This window comes from Aegilops tauschii, chromosome 7, assembly GCF_002575655.3.
Source record: "Aegilops tauschii subsp. strangulata cultivar AL8/78 chromosome 7, Aet v6.0, whole genome shotgun sequence".
Taxonomy (NCBI): Eukaryota; Viridiplantae; Streptophyta; class Magnoliopsida; order Poales; family Poaceae; genus Aegilops; species Aegilops tauschii.
In genome coordinates this window covers 651,031,966-651,047,673 of record NC_053041.3, presented here as the reverse complement: position 1 = coordinate 651,047,673, position 15,708 = coordinate 651,031,966, and positions in this window count along the sequence as shown.

The following is a 15,708-nucleotide window of genomic DNA, read 5'->3' as shown; positions in this document are numbered from 1 at the left end:
TAGAACCGATCATATAAATTAAATTTCTAGGAAAATGGTTGTGTACTCCTGGGAGTACGTACTCTCGCTCCTCATATACCACATAGATGAATCTTTTATACCACATTATTATTTTTAATATACTTCATTAATAATTACTAGATACTCCCTCCGTTTCTTTTTAGTCCGCATATAAGGTTTGGTCAAACACTAGTAGAAAAATAGGCTTCCATACGCCCCTATTAGTCCCTAAAATAATCGAACCGCGACAAAAGGGGTCTTTAGTCACGGTTCGGGAGGAGACCCGCGACCAACTATCTGGGCCCAGCGCGCTCGGTCGACAGCTGGCGGACGGGAGGGGCTTTAGTCCCGGTTGGCCTGGCCAACCGGGACTAAAGGCCTTCGGGGACCTTTAGTCGCGGTTGGCCAGGCCAACCGGGACTAAAGGCCCATCCAGCTGGCGGACGGGAGGGGCTTTAGTCCCGGTTGGCCTGGCCAACCGGGACTAAAGGTCCCCGAAGGCCTTTAGTCGCGGTTGGCCAGGCCAACCGGGACTAAAGGCCCATCCCTATATATAGGACTCAGCTCACTTCACTTCACTCAGCTCACTTCACAATTTTCAGAAGGGGGTGGTGGGTTTGCTTTTGGTTCCTCCTATGCACACAAGGTGTTCGATGAAATGCCCGAGAGCCTGAAACAAACATGATATGAAGTGTCCGAGCCACACTTGAGCTTTCTCATTTATTTTTCCTCCGCGATCGCGGTTAGCAACTTGAACCTTTCATGTGTCATTGATAAAATACGCATGTGTGTAGTTCATTGTTTAATTTGTATTATTTCTAGCTAGTTAGTTTAACAAATGCATGATGGTTAATTATATACTTTATATAATAATAATGCAGATGAATCGGCAATGGATGTACGGTCCCCGACTCTCCGGCGAGTTCACTACGGGTTTGAAAGATTTTCTCGTAGTGCAAATGCGAACAAGCAGCAAGGTTTTATTATCTGTCCATGTGCTGTCTGTAAGAATCAGAAGGGTTACTCCTCCTCAAGAGACGTTCACATGCACCAGCTTCGGCACGGTTTCATGCCAAGCTATAATTGTTGGACCAAGCATGGAGAAACAGGGGTTAGAATGGAAGAAGATGAAGAAGGGGATGATATCGATGACAACTATCATGATCATTTCGGTGATACTTTCATGGAGGATGATGCTGAAGGTGGGGAAGGGTTAGGTGAAGGTGAAGAAGAGGCACATGATGAGCCCGCTGATGATCTTGGTCGGACCATTGCTGATGCATGGAGACGCTGCGAAACTGACAAGGATAGGGAGAATTTGGATCGCATGTTAGAGGATCACAAAAAGTCGTTGTATCCAGGATGCGATAATAGTCTGAAAAAGCTGGGCTGCACACTGGATTTGCTAAAATGGAAGGCACAGGAAGGTGTAGGTGACTCATCATTTGAAAATTTGCTGAAAATGTTGAAGAATATGTTTCCGAAGAATAACGAGTTGCCCGCCAGTACGTACGAAGCAAAGAAGGTAGTCTGCCCTCTAGGTTTAGAGGTTCTGAAGATACATGCATGCATTAACGATTGCATCCTCTACCGCGGTGAATACGAGAATTTGAATGAATGCCCTGTATGCACTGCATTGCGTTATAAGATCAGAGGCGATGACCCTGGTGACGATGTTGAGGGCAAGAAACCCAGGAAGAGGGTTCCCGCCAAGGTGATGTGGTATGCTCCTATAATACCACGGTTGAAACGTCTGTTCATGAACAAAAAGCATGCCAAGTCGTTGCGATGGCACAAAGAGGACCGTAAGTCCGACGGGGAGTTGAGACACCCCGCTGATGGAACGCAATGGAGAAAGATCGACAGAGTGTTCAAAGATTTTGCAGCTGACGCAAGGAACATAAGATTTGGTCTAAGTACTGATGGCATGAATCCTTTTGGCGAGCAGAGCTCCAGCCATAGCACCTGGCCCGTGACTCTATGCATCTACAACCTTCCTCCTTGGTTGTGCATGAAGCGGAAGTTCATTATGATGCCAGTGCTCATCCAAGGTCCAAAGCAACCCGGGAACGACATCGATGTGTACCTAAGGCCATTAGTTGATGAACTTTTACAGTTGTGGGCCAGACCTGGTGTACGTGTCTGGGATGAGCACAAAGGAGAGGAATTTGACCTACGAGCGTTGCTTTTTGTAATCATCAACGATTGGCCTGCTCTCAGTAACCTTTCGGGACAGACAAATAAGGGATACAATGCATGCACGCACTGCTTACATGAGACTGAAAGTGTACGTTTGGTTAATTGTAAGAAGAACGTGTACCTGGGTCATCGTCGATTTCTTCCCTGAAATCATAACGTAAGAAAGAAAGGCAAGCATTTCAACGGCAAGGTAGATCACCGGCCGAAGCCTGCGGAACGTACTGGTGCTGAGATATTTGATATGGTCAAGGATTTGAAAGTCATCTTTGGAAAGGGTCCTGGCGGACAATCAGTTCCGCGGGGAGTTGACGGGCACGCACCCATGTGGAAGAAGAAATCTATATTTTGGGAGCTAGAATATTGGAAAGTCGTAGATGTCCGCTCTGCAATCGACCTGATGCATGTTACGAAGAATATTTGCGTGAACCTGCTAAGCTTCTTGGGCGTGTATGGGAAGACAAATGATACAAAGGAAGCACGGCAGGACCAGCAACTTTTGAAAGACCCAGATGACCGGCATCCGGAATGGTTTCAAGGTCGTGCCAGCTACGCTCTTACCAAAGAAGAGAAGGTCATTTTTTTTGAATGCCTGAGCAGTATGAAGGTCCCGTCTGGCTTCTCGTCGAATATAAAGGGAATAATAAACATGGCGGAGAAAAAGTTCCAAAACCTGAAGTCTCACGACTGCCACGTGATTATGACGCAATTGCTTCCGATTGCTTTGAGGGGGCTCCTACCGGAAAATGTTCGAGTAGCCATTGTGAAGCTATGTGCATTCCTCAATGCAATCTCTCAGAAGGTAATCAATCCAGAAGATCTACCACGGTTACAGAACGATGTGGTCCAATGCCTTGTCAGTTTCGAGTTGGTGTTCCCACCATCCTTCTTCGATATTATGACGCACCTCCTGCTCCACCTAGTCGAAGAGATTTCCATTCTCGGTCCTGTATTTCTACACAATATGTTCCCCTTTGAGAGGTTCATGGGAGTATTAAAGAAATATGTTCGTAACCGTGCTAGGCCAGAAGGAAGCATCGTCAAGGGCTATGGAAATGAGGAGGTAATTGAGTTCTGTATTGACTATGTTCCTGACCTTAAGCCGATTGGTATTCCTCAATCGCGGCACGAGGGGAGACTAAGTGGAAAAGGCAAGATCGGAAGGAAATCCACGATATGTATGGACGGTCATTCTATGACTGAAGCACACCACACAGTTCTGCAAAATTCCAGCTTTGTGGCTCCGTACTTCAAGCAACACAAGAATATTTTACGCTCGAACAACCCGGGGAAGCCTGAATCCTGGATTAGAAAGGCCCACATGGAGACTTTCGGCAGTTGGTTGCGAAAACATTTAATGAATGACAATGATGTTGGAGATCAGCTGTACATGTTGGCCAAGAAACCATCTTCGACTATAACGATTTTCCAAGGGTACGAGATAAATGGGAATAAATTTTACACCATCGCCCAAGATAAAAAGAGCACCAACCAAAACAGTGGTGTCCGCTTTGATGCAGCAACCGAGAATGGGCGAAAGGTCACATATTATGGTTACATAGAGGAGATATGGGAACTTGACTATGGACCCTCCTTTAAGGTCCCTTTGTTCCGGTGCAAATGGTTCAAGCTAACAGGAGGTGGGGTAAAGGTGGACGAGCAATACGGAATGACAATGGTTGATTTCAACAATCTTGGTTACCTTGACGAACCATTCGTCCTTGCCAAAGATGTCGCTCAGGTTTTTTATTTGAAGGACATGAGTAGCAAACCGAGGAAACGGAAGATAAGAAAACGATCAATACATCATGCGATGATCCAAAGCGCCACATTGTTCTTTCAGGGAAAAGAAACATCATGGGAGTGGAGGACAAGACAGACATGTCAGAAGATTATAATATGTTTGGTGAAATTCCGCCCTTCAAAGTGAACACTGACCCAAGCATTAAGTTAAATGATGAGGATGCTCCATGGATACGGCACAATCGTAAGCAAGCAGGGACACAAGGGAAGAATTGATGTGTAATAATTTATTGTACCAAACTTTGTATTTGGTCGATGAACTGAATGATGTATCAAACCTTTTGTCAAACCTTCAAGGGATTTTAAAATGAATTAGTTTTATTTTTCTGATTTTTTTGATATATAATTGTATTTTTAAGATTTTAAAATGAATTAGTTTTATTTTTCTGATTTTTTGATATATTATTTGTATTTTTAAGAATTTAAAATGAATTAGTTTTATTTTCTGATTTTTTTATATATAATTGTATTTTTAAGATTTTAAAATGAATTAGAAACAAAATAATATAAACTTCAATAAAATATATAAGTACAAACAAAATAAAATAAATTTTAATAACAGAAATAAAATTGATTCAACTAAAATTATCGAAGTATTTTCTGTTCAAAATCATTGAAAGCTAAAAGAATTTTCATAAAGAACTTTTTTTGTTAGAAACTTTAATAGCAAAAATAATTATCATAAAGTAAAATAAATAAGTACTTAGAAACAAAATAAAATAAAATAAATAATTTTTTGTTGTAAGTAGAAACAAAACAAAATAAATAAAGCAAAAAAGAAAACAAAAAACAGGCAAAAAATAAAAAATATGCCACCTACTGGGCCACCACGGCCTGAATACGACTAGAAACCCATTAATGGGCCAGGATTCAGGCCCGCAGAAGGCCCAGTAGGCCCACAGGCACATAGTGACAGAATAGGCCCGTAAGCCTGCATTTGAGAGGAGCTCGAAGTGGTCAGCGCAGCCGCGCTTATAAACCACTGTCGAAGCCTCTCGGCTAGCGAGGTGGGACTAAACATCCCACCGCACCGCGCCAGTTCCAGCACAATGCCTTTAGTCCCGGTTAGGGAGGCGGACCGCGACTAAAGGGTCTTTCTGTGCGGGAACGAAAGCGGCGCCAAAACCTTTTAGTCCCGGTTGGGGAGGCGGACCGCGACCAAAGGTACCCTTTAGTCGCGGTCCTCCTCCCCAACCGGGACTAAAGGTACGTCTATATATACTGCACTTAGCAGTTTCGCCACTTCCCATTCTCCTCTCTCTCGACGCCGAAGCCCTGCCCCAACGCCGACGCCGACGCCGAAGCCCTGCCCCGACGCCGACGCCGACGCCGAAGCCCTGCGCGCCGCCGCCCCCGTCCCCAGTGAGCGCCGCCGCCGCCCGTGCCCTGCCCTTGCCCGCCGCAGCCCCTGCCCTTGCCCGCCCGACGCCCTGCCGCCCGACGCCCTGCCGCCCGCCGCCCGCCGCCCCTGCCTGCCGTCCTCCGCGCGCCGGCAGAAGAAGAAGAAGGAAGAAGAAAAAGGACGAAGAAGAAGAAAGAAAAAGGAAAAAGGAAGAAGAACAAAGAAGGAAGAAGAAAACAAAAGAAAAACAGAAGAAAAACAAGAAAAAGGAAAAAGGAAGAAAAAAAAGAAAACGAAAGAAAAAGGAAGAAGAAAGAAAAAAGAAAACAAAAGAAAACACAAGAAAAACAAACAGAAGAAAAAAACAGAAAAAAAGGAAAATGGAAAAAAGGAAGAAAAAAACAGAAGAAAAACAAAAGAAAACAAAAGAAAACAGAAGAAAAAGGAAGAAGAAAAAAAGAAGAAAGAAAAAGGAAGAAAAAAAAAGAAAGAAGAAAGAAAGAAGAAAAAGGAAGAAGAAAAAAAGAAAGAAGAAAGAAAGAAGAAAGAAAAAGGAAGAAGAAAAAAAGAAGAAAGAAAAAGGAAGAAGAAAAAAAGAAAGAAGAAAGAAAGAAGAAAAAGGAAGAAGAAAAAAAGGAAGAAGAAAAAAAGAAAGAAGAAAGAAAGAAGAAAGAAAAAGGAAGAAGAAAAAAAGAAGAAAGAAAAAGGAAGAAGAAAAAAAGAAAGAAGAAAGAAAGAAGAAAAAGGAAGAAGAAAAAAAAGGAGGAAGAAAAAAAGAAAGAAGAAAGAAAGAAGAAAAAGGAAGAAGAAAAAAAGGAAGAAGAAAAAAAGAAAGAAGAAAGAAAAAGGAAGAAGAAAAAAAGAAGAAAGAAAAAGGAAGAAGAAAAAATGAAAACCAAAAGAAAGAAGAAAGAAAAAGGAAGAAGAAAAAAAGAAGAAAGAAAAAGGAAGAAGAAAAAAATGAAAACCAAATGAAAACCAAAAGAAAGAAGAAAGAAAAAGGAAGAAGAAAAAAATGAAAACCAAATGAAAACCAAAATAAAGAAGAAAGAAAAAGGAAGAAGAAAAAAAGAAGAAGAAAGGAAGAAGAAAGGAAGAAGAAGAAAGAAAGAAAAAAGAAAAAGGAAGAAGAAGAAAGAAAGAAGAAAGAGGAAGAAGAAAGGAAGAAGAAGAAAAAAAGAAGAAAAAAGGAAGAAGAAAGAAACCAAATGAAAACCAAAAGGAAAAACAAAGAAAACAAAACAAAATACTTGGCAGTGCTCAATAATCTTATTTTTTAATTCCTCCTCCTCTATGTCCCCTTAATCTTATTTTTTAATTCCTTTATACTTAAAGAATTTTTACTACATGCAGGAGTGACATATGGCGGACGATAGAGCCGAGCCGCTTAGGGATCCGGAGGCTGAACGTTATTTAATGGGCATCATCAACAACGAGATTCCTTATGTGCCGGGCTCAGAATATGAGCAACAAGAGGATGTAGTCTCTTCTTTTCTGAACCTTGACGGTGGAACAGAGATTGTCGATGATCAAGAAGGTGAAGGAACGGACATTGTCGACGGAGGTCAACCGTCAACAAGTGACGGTCTCGAATTGCAAGTAGCAACCACCTCCGGCGAGGTATATATATACATTGAGCCTCTCGTGATACAAACTTACTGAAATGTGAATACATATGTATTAACGCGCGCGACTCTCTTTCTTTTTTTAGCCCTCCGGATCGAGTACGACAAAGCGTGGCAAATCCAAGGCGATGAAAACAGGAGAAACATATGCCATTGAGTTTGTCAGTGAAACCGGCAAGCCCCTACAGCACACCTCAAAGTTTATCAACCAATGCGGAGTCGTTGTTAGAGACAACGTCCCGATCACCGTCCAGGAATGGAAGGAGCCAAAGAAGGCACGTCTTGGTTTCAGTTTTGTCGACAAGAGAACGAAAAAGGATTGCTGGAGAAAGCTTATGGAACATTTCATTCTACCTCCGGAATACAACAAAGTCGATGAATTCGGTAACGAGGTTCCGGGTGGACGTCAGAGGAGGAGGCTAGTTAAAGAGTTCGCTCTTCAGAAGATGGGCGAAGCATTCCGGAACTTCAAGAAAAATTTAACCCGTGACTATGTCAACAAGGGCAAGACTCCGGATTTCAATGGACAACATGAGAAACTGAAAGATGATTGGCCAGAATTTGTGAGGCAAAAGCAATCGGAGCATTTCAAGGAAATATCAAAAAAAATAAGGATAATGCGAGTAAGAAAAAGTTCCATCATATTATGGGGCCAGGAGGATACCGCCTTTCGGAGCCTAGGTGGCAGAAGATGGAGGAGGACCTGAGGGTGCGAGGAATCCCTCTAGGTACAGAGGGATGGGACCCAAGGGCCAAAAGCTGGTGGTACGGGCATGGGGGATCGCTAGACCCGGAGACAGGGGTGTGTGTTCACCGGCAGAGACAGTTTGCTCCCACCCAAGCCCTTATTGACGCAATGACCCAAGCTCAAGAGGGCTTGATCAAGTTCAACAGAGAGAAAGACGCATTGACAACAGCCCTCGGGAATGATGAACACGGAGGACGTGTACGAGGCAAAGGCAAAGTTCCGTGGAAAGTAGGGTTTTCCCAGGACAATGACCCGTACTGTTACAGAAGCCGTAAGAGAAAGACGGACCGGGATGCAGATCTTATGACGAAGTTTGCATCGGAACTCCATGAGTTGAAGCAGACCGTGCATGAACTAGTGAAAGAAAAATCAGCTGCAGGGCCGCATGAAGATCATGAAGCGGATCGCGGAAGCCAGCAGCGGAGAAGCAGCGTGGCTTCCACGGATGCCCCGCCTGGTGCTAGTGCACCGATGATCGAGATTCGTGCACCGGAGCCTCACTACCCCGTGGATGATGTAAAGGAGATGAAAGAATGTGATCTGCATTATCCCGTGGGGAACGTTTCCACGAAGGTAGCTAGCGGCAGTGCTTTACCCTGTACACCTGGAGCACTCCACCACAACAACCCCATTGCATATGGCTATGCTCGTGTCACGGTGGAAGACATAGTCCAAGGGTTTGAGGACCTGGAGATTGACAAACCTACACCCGAAGGGGAGAGAAGAGTTGGAGATGTCAAGCGCCAGTTCATTCTATGGAAAAAGAAGTACATAGTGTTTCCAGGCGAGGCGCCAAGGCTAGCAAGTCCACCCCCCTCCGATGGTGGTGGTGGTGGTGGTGGCGGTGGTGGCGGTGGTGGTGGTCGTGGTGGTTCACCTACACCTCCTTCACGCCATTCGACGCCGTCCCCCGATCCACAACCTCCGGCGGGTACGACGCCCCCCAATCCTCCTCCAGCGGGTACGACGCCCCCCAATCCACCTCCGACGAAGAAGCAGAAGCAGGCGGACAGCAAGGAAACCCGCTCCTGGACTATTAACCCGGACCCTTATGTACCTAAGACCACAAGGGTACCGGAGCCATCACTGAAGCCTCTCCTCCCAAGGCCTGGGGAACTTAGTGAAGCTGAAACCAAATTTTCCGCGTCTGCTGATTATGAGAAATGGAAGGCGGATATGAAGGCGAAAAAAGAGCCTGAGCCCAAGCAAGTATTCACTGAGAAGCAAAAGAAGTGGGCTAAGGATTTTTTGACGACACCGTCCCAAGCCGAGCTGAATATGCCTGACGACTATGGACATGAACTTCGTAGGCAAGAAAAAATATTGAAGGAGGAGAAAGAAGAAAGTAAAAAAAGCGGGAAACAAGTTGACCAGCTCGGGATGCAGAAGAAACAATCGATCCCCCCGCTCATAGTGAAAGCCGGTCCGGAAGAGGACCCCGATATCATGGCAGCTGCGGCAGCACTTGGATTGACTGTAGCGAGTGCCATGAAACAAGCGTTCGAGATGGGTTTGACTCTTCGTGCCTTCTTAGGCCTTGAGGATGCGCCAGTATGTGAGATAGCATTACAATATGTGCGGAATGGGCCTCTCATCGAGCCTGCGCGGGAAAAGAGTCTACCACCACAAATGCGAAATCTGCTACGTTGGTACAAGCAATTCATAACATGGGCCGACAAAGAATATGTTTAGGCGGATGTTACAGATGAGCATCACACCAAACGGTACTCTGTAGAAGTTCATATGAGTGAATTGTTCCAGCTGTTCAATCTGCGCGACCTCGACAAATCTATGCTGAGTTGCTACGTTCTGTAAGTGATTTATTTCTACCTCATCTCGTTCTTCATTGCCTGCACTATATATATATATATATTGTCCTAACTATATTGTTGCGTACGCTATTATGCAGATTGAAGATTTGGGAATGCAAAATAAGAAACATCCATGATGTTGGGTTCATTGACCCACATATCGTTAATGGACATGTGTTACAACATCACCCCGAAGACGTGGAGAAAGACTTGTACAAGTTTCTTAGAAAGCATCAACTCAAAAGTCATATTCTATTTCCTTACCATTTTGGGTGAGTGTTTCTCTCTTGTGCCCATTCTCTTTTGTTTACTCCATGCATGGTATGTCTAATCGATGAGTTATGCATGACTATGCATGTAACGTGTCCGCAGGTTCCACTGGATTCTGCTAAATATTGAACTTCACACCTCCAGAGTTCTAATCATGGACTCTATGGATTCGGATCCAAAGCGTTGGGCCGACATGAGAAAAATGCTGCAAAAGTAATTATTTTCAATCATTTGAGCTCTATATCGATCGGTCTCTTTCGTTCATTTCCTAATATCAAGTAACTAATAACTCCCTTGTTCATTTAATTTTCTTTGCCCTGTAGGGTTTGGAGACGGTTCTCAGAAGAAATTGTCGGTGAATTCAAACATGAGCTAGATTTCAGAAGGTTAGTTAATGTGGATAAGCAGCCACCGGGGACCAATCTATGTGGATACTATGTTTGTGAGAACATCCGGAGACACACCTCTGAGCGGAAGGCATCGGATAGCGTGCGGAACGCGACGGATAACTTGCGGAGGAGGCTTAGTCCAGAAGCTCGCTTCCGACCAATTCAAGAAGAATTAGCAGGATTTTTCATGAGGGAAGTCATCAATCCTAAAGGAGAACACTATACCGAGGACGAAGAAATTTATATGCATACCCGAGATTGAAACTTGTTCGAAGTTGTATATGGTCATCCATCCTAATTGTGTATGGAAACTTGTTCGAAGTTGTATATGGTCACCCGAGATTGAATATATATTATATATTCCTCTTGAATTCTTCTTGTTTGAAATTTCATATGCATGTATATAGTAGCCTAGAATATGTGTACTGAAACTTTATCAAAATTAAAATAAAACACAAAATAAAATATAAAAGAAATAAAACACTCCAAACTAAAAAAAACCAGGTTTAGGGGGGCTAAAACCCTAAACCTGCGGAGGCCTTTAGTCCCGGTTGGCCACGAGAACCGGGACTAAAGGTCCTCCGCCCCGACGGACCACTGGCGCCCACGTGGACGGGCCTTTAGTCCCGGTCAGCCACAAGAACCGGGACTAAAGCCTTTAGTCGCGGTCCGTAAGAGGCGCGACTAAAGGGGGGGGGGGTCTTTAGTCGCGCATATTTAGTCCCGGTTGCACAGCCGGGACTAAAGGCTGTTGCGAACCGGGACTAAAGGGCTTTTTTCTACCAGTGAAAGTCAAGCTTTGTAGAGTTTGACTAACTTTATATTAAAATATATAAACATTCACAATATGAAATCAATATTATCAGATGCACCATGAAACATATTTTCATACTATATAGTTTTAGTATTGTAGATGTTCATATTTTTTTATATAAATTTGGTCAAACTTTGTGTAGTTTGACTTTGACCAAGTCTTATATGCGGAGTAAAAAGAAACGGAGGAAGTACCCTAAAATGGATTTCATGAAAAGAAATCACGTGTGCCTCATATTTTCAAAGGTTTACGTATATACTGATTTGTTTGTATGTGAAAAAGGTATATTACAAAAAATTGGTCGCAAATGATATTTTTTTCAAAAAAACTCGTATTGAGGTATCTTAGAATATTTAATGAAGTATATTGTGAATGATAAGGGGGTATAATCAATGCATATACGAGGTATATTGAAGATGGGAGTACATACCCCCAGGAGTATATTGAAGATGGGATCATATATATATATATATATATATATATATATATATATATATATATATATATATATATATATATATATATATATATATATATATATCATCGAATGCCTCACAACCACCATTATTCACACATACACATGTATATGTATATACAATTTTTCTTCTACACTGCCTTGGTGCCTTCGGAGCACGATGACAATTGGGAGTGGTTCATGGGGGCGGTAGCGGGTAATAGTATGCTCCTTTGGGATCTATGACCTGGTCGAGCTAAAATCCCGCTATTTCCTCTTGAAGTGCTAGTATGCACTCTGTTGGTAGGAGCTGCTCCCGCACCTCTTTGAACTGTTAAGAAGGAAATCAATATGCATGTGTATTAGTTGTGTGACTAGATATCGATAATGGTGTAAAAATTGTGAATAGTGTTCTGGCAAACGTACCTAATCCTGTCTATGAGATTTGCTCCTTTCGGACGCCATCATGCGAATGTTCTCGCAAACGTAGTATGCACACAGATCAGTCCCCGGCGCCTGCTTCAGGGCCTTTACGAGAATGGAATTTAATCAGATAAAGATTAATAAGGCATGATATTTAAGGAAGTTGTAGTACAAGATAGTGTGACTCACAGGAAGTAGTATATCTTCATTGGTATTGAGGCGCTTCAAGAACTCTAGCATTTTATTCTCTACATCTTGTTTATACCATTCCAATTTCCATGTGTATTCATTAACGGTATTTGGCTCAATAAACCCAATGCCATAGCATCTAGCTTTTTTCATTTCATAGATCTTCATCCTGCATAATACCACAGAAAAGAATATAGTGAGGATAATTACAGGTAATGATCGATCAATGAGCACTAAAGCTAGCTTGAGACTTAAATTATAGAAAGAAATCACTTATAGACAATAGCAACTGACGAGAGATTTGTCGAGTGCATATTGATTGAATAACTGAAATAGTTCTTAATACTCAACGGAGAGCTAGCTTATGGAAGTAATGCTCTTCCTTGGCTTTCACCATGAGGGACTCTCGATTGGAACTCTTGGTAATGTTCATGTACCACTCATGCAATTCATACATTCTCGTTGGGAGGTTCTTGACCTCCTCGGGCTCGACCAAAGGATAGTCGCGGACATATTTATGTTTGATTTCCTCCTCTCTAGGCGGAGACATGGGCTCGATCTCGAGGAGTTGTCCAACACTTATACCGAGCATTTTAGCCTGGCTTATATGCTCCTCGGTTATTACCAGATTTTCTAGCTGGGGAACGGTTTGCCCACAATAATATAGGGCGCGCGTACTCTCATGTGTTGGCACGACAAGCGGGGGGATCGATTGCGCCGCCTGTTCTCCCAGCTGGGGAACGGTTTTCCCGCATTTTTTGCCAGCTGCTTGCTGGCTCGAGCTCGAGCTCGCTTCCTTCTGTAGTCGTGCTCGATGTGCCTTCCTGATTTGGCGCTCATAGTCTGAGTCAACAGGCTTGGGAGCTGGTGGTCTAGCCATACTTATGAAGTGGTCAATCTTTTCCTCAGGCACTTTCTCCCTTGTTGGCGGTGCCGGTTTTGGTCCAAAATGGGCGTCCACTTGGGCCTGCACTATGGCTGCGTTTTGCTCCTCGGTCATGTCGTAAGTCCTCTGAGAAAGAGGAGTGAGGCTTGGACCATATTTATATCGCTTGCCTCCGCCTGTACCTCCTGTACTACCTCGACTCGTACCGCTACGCACCATAGTTGCGGCGGCTCTCTACTGCGATTGCTGAGGCGGTGGAGATGGCTGACGTGGCTGAGTTGGAGCTGGAGTCTGCTCACGCATTGGTGGACTTGGAGGAGCGGGAGTCTGCTGACACGGTGGTGGACTTCGAGGAGGAGTCGGCTCACGCGTTCGTGGACTTGGAGGAGCGGGAGTCTGCTGACTCGGTGGCGGACTTCAAGGAGGAGTCGGCTGACGCTGTGTCGGTGGCCTTCGAAAGATGATGCAATCCTTTCTCCATAGGATGATACGATGTATGGCCTCTCCCAGTGTGTGCTCCTCGTCACCTCCAGGAATGTCAAGCTCTAGCCCCGAATATTGGTCCACCACCTCATCAACCAAGACACGAGCATAGCCCGCTAGGATTGGGTTGCGACGGAAGGTTGCTTCGGGGGGATTTGTAAAAGCAACGGCGTCCGCCACCTTCATGGATATGTTCTTCATTTTGAAGTGTAGCTCACAGTTAGTGTTCTCTATGATGTCATCCATAGGGTATCTATCCAGCAGTGCGTCGCCCGGGGCGGAACCAACGCTGCTTCTCGGCATGGATGGGACGGTGTTATCCAATGCTAGATCATCCGCTAGCTGCTGCCGCTGCTGAGACCCCCTTTCGTGGCTAAGTGAGTCAATCTGCTGCTGCTGCCGTCGGAATTTGAGTGCCAAGTCCGCGTGCGCTGATTCTAGGCCTTGAAGGCGTTCTGCTTCCTGCTTCCTCTGCTCCTCCTCCAGCTTCCTCTTCTTCTTCTCCTCCATCTTCTTTCTTGCATGACTCCTGTAGTCGTCGTTCCAGTCCGAAAAGCCCTCATACCAGGAAATAACACCCTTGCCTCGTGTTCTTCCCGTGTGTTCAGGATTTCCCAGGGCGCGCGTAAGCTCATCGTTCTCTCTGTTGGGCGTGAACACCCCCGTTCGAGCATCTTCTATTGCTTGAAGTAACTTCTCTTCGGCTCTTTTTAGACTTGCCTTCTTGGAAACCAGGCCCGTCTTCGGGTCCAATGCCCCCCCCATGCGCATAGAACCAAGTTCTGCACCTGGGGGGCCAGCTCCTAGTAACTGGAGTGACCCCTGCATCCAGCATCTCTTGCTCAGGCTTATCCCATTTAGGCATTGCCACCGTGTAGCCACCTGGCCCCAGCCTATGGAACTGCATCTTTTTTTGTGGCATTGGCCTTGTTTTTTCTCGACCGTTCCTTAGATAATTCTGATTCCTTGAATTTCATGAAAGCGGGCCAGTGTTCTCTTTGCTTCTCAAGTGTTCCCTTTAATTCTGGAGTCTTCCTTTCTCCTTCGACGTAGTTGGCCCATACCTTTTTCTTGTGGGTGTTGAATGCAATTGCCATCTTCCTAAGAGCAGCGTCCTTGACTTTCTACACATCTGCATCAGTGAAATGATCTGGTAGGGTGAAATGTTCCATGAGAGATTCCCAAAGCGTTTTTTTGCTCTGTCTGTCGGTGTCAAAACCGGCAGATCTCGGGTAGGGGGTCCCAAGCTGTGTGTCATTGATCGATGGGTAACAGGAGACAGGGGGCACGATGTTTACCCAGGTTCGGCCCCTCTCTACCGAGGTAATACCCTACTTCCTGCTTGATTGATCTTGATGAATATAGGGTTACAAGAGTTGATCTACCTCGAGATCATATGTTGTAGTCTAATACCTAAGGGTATGATGAGTAATGTCCCCCTCTATCGACTAGCCTGGCCTCGGTTTATATAATGGAGGCCTAGGATAACAAGAGTCCTAGCCGAATACTTCAGTGGAGAGGAGTCCTTGTCTTGATCACCAAGTCTTGTGGAATCTTCCTTGTATGCGGCATGGGCTGTCCGAACTGGCCCAATAGTGAACCGCCATGGGGGTCCTCGGCCCAATCCAGCTGGTCGGGAGATGATGTGGTGAGTACCCCCTAGTCCAGGACACCGTCAGTAGCCCCCTGAACCGGTCTTCAAGTTGGGGACGCTCCTCGATTCTTCCGAACTGTTCTTCATCTTTGGTCGCCGGTCTTGAAAACTGGTTCAACAAATCTTCTCATCTTCGATCTTGAGGACCGCCGAAGTGCATCTGAGGAGTTTACACGTTGGGTATCCGAGGAGCCCCTTTAAGTTTCTGGCCTTTACCAATGCCTTGTTATTTTTATCCCACACCTCGGGTTTGAAGTTGTTCCCGGGCGGCGGTGTCCTCTTGCGTCCGAGCTCCAACGCCGGACTGCATTCGAGGTATCTTTTGCAGCCGAGCACCAACGCCGTGTTGGGGAACGTAGTAATTTCAAAAAAATTCCTACGCACACGCAAGATCATGGTGATGCATAGCAACGACAGGGGAGAGTGTTGTCCACGTACCCTCGTAGACCGAAAGCGGAAGCGTTAGCACAACGCGGTTGATGTAGTCGTACGTCTTCACGATCCGACCGATCAAGTACCGAACGTACGGCACCTCCGAGTTCAGCACACGTCAGCCCGATGACGTCCCTCGAACTCCGATCCAGCCGAGTGTTGAGGGAGAGTTTCGTCAGCACGATGGCG